We start from the raw sequence: 6,084 nt of genomic DNA on the forward strand, positions 1-6,084 counted from the left end.
ATGGGTATTCTCTTCTTCAATCTTTATAATTTTGTGAGGTCTACATTATTATGACATCATTTTACAGGTAAAGTTAAGTAATGTGCTCAAGGTTACACAGCAGGTGGGGAAGACTAGATTCTAACTCCAGCTGCCATATTACCCTTGGGAACACTCCAAAGCTCCTACTGTGCTGTACACACACACACACGTGCATACACCTCTAGTTAACATTCTGATAGCTTTACTGAAGCAAGTGTTGTTTGTATAGCATCCCCATTACCCATTGTTGGTTGTCGTTTTCAATCCCAACACTTTTAATTAACAGCTTTGTAATAAATTTGTGGAATTACTGTTCGGTTTCACTTTCATTGATTATTTCGTTCATACACATTGCTGTGTTATTATTTTCATTGTTAATTTTTTCATAATGTTTAGTTATCATTGAATTTTTCCTCCTGCAAAGTGAGATACTTGGGATGGGTGGATGTGGGGTCTCTTGATTTACTTAAGGAAAAGTATTGAATTAAATCATGCACGCATCTGTGTCATATGCAGTGAGGCTGGGGTGACTGGTGTCTTTCCCCGCTGTGGGTGTTTTTAACAATTTTTATGAAAATTTTTTTCCTTTAAACTTGAAAAGTCTTTATCTGTAGCAGATCCAGTTCTAGTTGACCCTTCGTCAAGTTTTGTAAAGTCTTTTCAAGTTTAAAAATCTCTTGGAGTCTCCTTAAACTCCGTCAGGACTCTGGAGGAGTTAGGAAGCCAGTGGAGAAAGTGTCGTCGAGTTAAACCTTCAGTGCTTCCCTTCCACCTGTGTACTCACTCATATGTATGCACACAAATGTGCACACGCGCTCCAAAGACACACACTCACATAGACACAGAGGCATACGTACTCAGAAATACCCATACACGCAGATACTCAGACATACTAGGTCCCTCACACAGATGTGTGCAAAGTTATGTACAGACAGACATATACACTCACAAATATAGCCAGACACGTACACTCACAGAGAGTTGTTTAATGGGAATAGAGTTTCAGTTTTACAAGACAGAAACTTTCCAGAGATTGGTCATACAATACCATGAATATCCTTAACACTACCGAATTGTATACTGAAAAACGGTTAAGATTACAAATTTTTTTGTGTATCTTACCACAATTAAAGATAATTTTTAAAAGACAGAGATATTCACTGTAAGTAGGTGAGTGCATTAGTTAAATCTTTCATTCCTAAGGAAAGAACAGCTTTCTTCCATTTGCCTGCCATGAGGTGAGGCAGATCCCAGTGATCCACCACTGCTCCTTGGGAAGGTAGATTACAGGTGATTGTAGATCCCTGGCAAGAGCGGACCATACCCAGGGAAGCCAAAGAACGAGAAAACTCTTGCCATCTGGAGCTGTCCCTGGTGTGGATTTATAGCTCTCCTGAAAGAAGAAGGAACAGAGGCTGTTGGAGGCATGGTCCTCTCTTAGATCCCATGTCCTAGTAGATCCCATGTCCTAGTGTGGTGGCAACTGTGATGGTGCTTTATAAATTCCTTTTTAAATGTCATTGTTAGACTTTGTGAAAATTCTCATGAGGCTTCAAAAAATATGTGAATGGATACAGAGGGCCACTTGCCTTCCCCCACTGCTCACTACCGTGGCTAGAACATGACTACAAACTGCCCACCCAGCCTCCCTTTCATCCTCTCCCCCAGGACACCTCCTTCTGGAGTGGAAAGTTTTCCCCAGCTCCTATGGGATCAAGGGCAGTGAAGGAGAAAGGTCTCTAAAGAGATGGACTTGGGTCACTCATGTCAGAGGGGCCGACATCTTTGTAAAAGGCCAATTGTTATTTATGTCTACTCATCTCCCTCTGGAATTACATCTATAACCAACAAAATCCAGGTCTTGCTCAGCTGGAAAAAACCAGCAGCACCCAGACATGACTGGTTTTTTTGTTTGTTTGTTTGAGATGTGAAGTTTTGCATGTAAATCAAATAGAGTTTGCCAGAAAATTCATTGCCTCAGCAAATATGGTCTGCTCCTTGGGTGTTGCCAAGTAGGAGAAAGATGGTTTGTCTGGAGAGACTCCAGAGAAAACTGTCAATACCATACAAATGAAAACTCAGAACTAAAGGATCAAGGTAAGGCGATGTGAAATCCCCCCTCCCATGCATTTTCTGTCTACCCACAACTCCCAACGTTTGCTTCATATTTCTGACAGACACTGGGACACCAAAGTGATGCATCTAGGCATTCTTACCCTGCTTCTTGGTGAGGCAATGGGGTGACCCCCTCAGCTGCAGAATAGTGAGAAGCTATGCCCAGGCCCGTGCAGCCAGAGGCACTCACGTCTCCTTGTTTCCTCGGAGGTCTCATGCTGAGCTGGTGAGGCCAAGAAAGTAGGGGCAGAACTGGGTGACCCTTGTGACACTCCCACTGGAGTCTCCTCCTGCTCCAGGCCTATTAACATCTCATGTGAGAGACCGGCCATGCCACAATGAAAGAGCACAGTGTGTTGCAGCAACCCTGAAACTGTTTGCCCAGAGAACCTTTCCTCACCCTTTCCCTGTACGGGTCCAGAAAAGAGTTAACATGGCAAACCTGAAACTGGCCTTGGAAAGCCTTACTTGCAAGATTGGCCCTTGCTTGGCATCTGAGAACTTGAACTTCAGAAGTCTTCCCACTGTTCCCTAACGGACAAGCTAACTATTCAAAAATTGTGGCTCATGCAGAACACCTGTTTCCTTCGGGGAGTCTGGAATTTGGGTTTGAGCTAGGCAGAGGGTACCTATGTGACCAGCCCCCCATAAACACTCTGAGCACTGAGCCTCTAGTGAGCATCCCTGGCAGACGACATTACATGAGTGTTGTCACAACTCATTGCCAGCGTGGTAAGCACAGCCCCTGTACCTTGATTAGGAGAGGACCCCTGGAGCCTTCTGCGTGGTTGTCTCCAGACTTTGCCCAAGCGATTTTTCTCCTCTGATTTGGATTTGCATCTTTTCGTCATGATTTATCGTGTAGTATATATAATATATGTACATTTATATCTGATCATAGCCATATGGGCAGCTGTCTGGTGAGTCCTCCTAATGAACCCATAGAACCTGGGAATAGTCTTGGGGCCCCCAACATGGGAGTGGTGGGACTAACTTTGCAGGCGGTGTTTTCCAGAGTCCTTTTTCAACTGATTCTAGTCGAGTTCAGCAAATGGCAGACAAAAGAGGGAGTGTGGGTGGGAAGAAAGGGACAAGCTAGGATAGTTCTTCCCTCCCTCTTGACCCCGGACAGTGTTTCTTGTAATGATTGGATCTCAAGCTCCCACCAGACAGGACCACAGGGTTCCAGTGCCTGACATTCCCTCAGCCCTCCCACTGTGATGACTCCAACTCCTCCCTGCTGTTGCTAACTGTGGAGTTGACTCACCTTCTCCTGTTTGGTTTCTTGTCTCTTCTATCACCTGTGTAACCAATCCTCTGCCTTAAATTCCTTCTTTCAGAAAGACTTAAAGTGGTCTTTGTTTTCCTGAATGAAAACACCACCTGTTACAGTTCTTAAATATTTACATGGTTCCACTTCCATGCCAGGCAAGAGCATTCAAAAACAAAAGAAACAACCCCATCCTTAAGGACCTCAGAGCCTATACACCTGTGGAAATTCCATCCCTAGCACAGTTCAAGATTCACTGTGTGATCAGAAACCTTTGCTCTGATGCCTCAGCCATATAGCCATGAGGAAATGCTCTGTAAATGAATGGGCTTTCACCATATACTAGGGCTTGGTGCCTGGGACACATTTTTATTGACTTTGTTAAGCACAGGGAAAGCCATTGTATTTATGATGCTATGAGGTTGGTGGTTTGGGGGAGTCAGAAAGCCAACCACTGTGTGTGCAAGTTCACACAGTCAATAATTAGTCTCAGGCCAAAAGTGACACTGTGGAGGTGACTGTGAGGGTGACAAGTCTGTCCTGAATGCACAACTCAACCCCAAGTCCTGGGGGTATCTGGCACCTGCGTAACCTCATCTGAAGGGTACAAGGGTGGCTGCTCATCCTCAAACCCCACACGGACAAGGGTATCTAGGAATTCTGGACACTCAGATTTAATGTTTGCCAGGAGAACTGCCAGAATATGACAGTTACAGATTGGGGCAGGGTTTTAAAAAATACTGAGGAGACCTGAAATTGTATAAATGCTGAGCAGAAACAGTACTAGACATCTTCTTTAGGGTCTTACTCTGGCACTCCACAAGGAATGCGGCAAAGATGGCCTTTGGATAGTTAAGTGGTCAGCAGCCTCTCTCCAGGGAACTCTGGCTTGAGTCCCTACCCTTTTGCAGCCAAGTAGGAGTACAGCCGAGGAAACAGAAAGTGATCATGCAATGTGAGAACTACAACAAGGCAAACCCGCTGCAAGGCATCTGGGGAGTCAGTGGAGGGTGACTGGGCAGGGAAGAAAGATGGAAGCCAGATGGCAAAGAAGCTTAGTGATGGAGAGGAGGAGAGGAGAAGCAAAAGTGGAAGGTGGGGAGGGGAGACTGGTGTTGGGGGAAGGTTTTCTAAAATACTAAAGACCTTAAATTGTATGAATGCTGAGGGAAAGAGCAGTGCTAGAGCCAGAGTCTAGCTTGTATAGGGCCTTGTCAGTTTAAGTTTGGAATTTATCCAAAAAGCAAAGAGAAGTAGTCATACAAGGGCTTTGTGCAAATAATTTGATTTCAGATTTGAGCCCTGCAATGCTCATTGTGACTGCATTGTAGAGAATGGACGGGAAAAGGATACATGGGTACATTCAAGGGCTGCTTAAGAGGTAGGATAGAAAATGTTTGCTCAAGGATTGGATTTGATGACTGAGGGAGAGAAACGAGGCTTCAGGAATGATGCTCATGTGACTGCTGTGCCACCTGCGTGCAAGATGGTGGGATTCGCTGAGGTAGAGAACTCCTGAGATGTGCCAGGTTTTCAGGGCAAGTGATATGTCTCAGGTTAGACATGATGAGCACGGGTTGTCACTGGGATATGACAAGTGAGGGTAGCCAGTAGGCGCTTAGATAAGGGAATCTACAGTTCTGGAAAAGATCCTGGCTAGAGACCCAGATTTGGGAGGTGTCGGGGTATTAATGAAACTTTAAAACAACGAGAGTTGCTGAGACAATCAAGGGATATTGCGCTGCATTGGAGGAAACCGCAGAGTGTTCAATGTCAAGGAGGCCCAGGAAAAATGCCTTCAAAGAGAGAGTTCACTGTTTCTAAAAGTTTAGGTGAATAAAAACTGAATCCTGTCTTTTGGCCTGAGCACAGGCCTTGGAGACCTTGACCTCTAGTTTTAGTAGAATGATGAGTTGAAATCCAGATGACAGAAACTTAGTGATGAAGGAGAGGAGTGACAGCAGTGTTGGGGACATGGGGAGTGGGGACATAGGTTGGGGGAGTATTTTTTTTTTAAATACTCAAGAGACCCGAAATGGCATGAATGCTGAGAAGAAACAGGGCTAGCAAGCAGGAGCTTGAAGCTACAAGAGGAAGAGTGGATAAGAGGCATAGCAAAGCCTTGGAGAACAAGGCAACATAGAAGCCTGGTTTGGAGACATGGGGAGGGGGAACCTTTCCAACTTTAGTAACAGGAAAAAAGAGGAAAAGATATATAAGATTGCAGGCAAGTTCATACATTTTGTAGCAGAAAATTGAGAGAATTTCTAACCAATGGGATCTTTTTTTTTTTTTCCTTCTCTGTAACATTAGAAGATGGAGTGGCAGGGTCAGAAATCTGAAGACAGTAAAGAAGGTTAGAAATAGCCAGGTGTGACTGGGTGCCAAGGCTCACACTTCTAATCCCAACACTTTGGGAAGCCAAGGAGGGCGGGTCATCCGAGGTCAGGCATTCGAGATCAGCCTGGCCAACACGATAAAGCCCCATCTCCACTAAAGACACAAAAATTAGCCAGGCATGGTGGTGTGCACCTGTAGTCCCAGCTACTTGGGAGGTGGAGGCAGGAGAATAGCTTGAATTTGGGAGGCGGAGGTTGCACTCCAGCCTGGGCAACAGAGTAAGACTCTGGGAAAGAAAGAAAAAGAAGAAAGAAAGAAAGAAAGAAAGAAAAGAAAGA

The 6,084-nt window shown here is 44.9% G+C and overlaps 1 long non-coding RNA gene across 1 annotated transcript in view; it reads right to left on the reverse strand.

Moving 5' to 3' along the window:
• Positions 1 to 998: 998 nt before the first annotated feature.
• Positions 999 to 6,084, reverse strand: part of LOC116531321 — a 6,733-nt gene continuing 1,647 nt past the window's right edge. Inside the window, exons 2-3 of the long non-coding RNA XR_004260364.1 lie at positions 2,238 to 2,359; positions 999 to 1,414 (exon numbers count right to left, since the gene is read on the reverse strand). This is a non-coding gene — a long non-coding RNA (uncharacterized LOC116531321). The remainder of the gene's footprint in view (positions 1,415 to 2,237; positions 2,360 to 6,084) is intronic.

Source organism: Sapajus apella, unplaced genomic scaffold, assembly GCF_009761245.1.
Source record: "Sapajus apella isolate SASKATOON/1434 unplaced genomic scaffold, GSC_monkey_1.0 scaffold70, whole genome shotgun sequence".
In the NCBI taxonomy this organism is placed as follows: domain Eukaryota; kingdom Metazoa; phylum Chordata; class Mammalia; order Primates; family Cebidae; genus Sapajus; species Sapajus apella.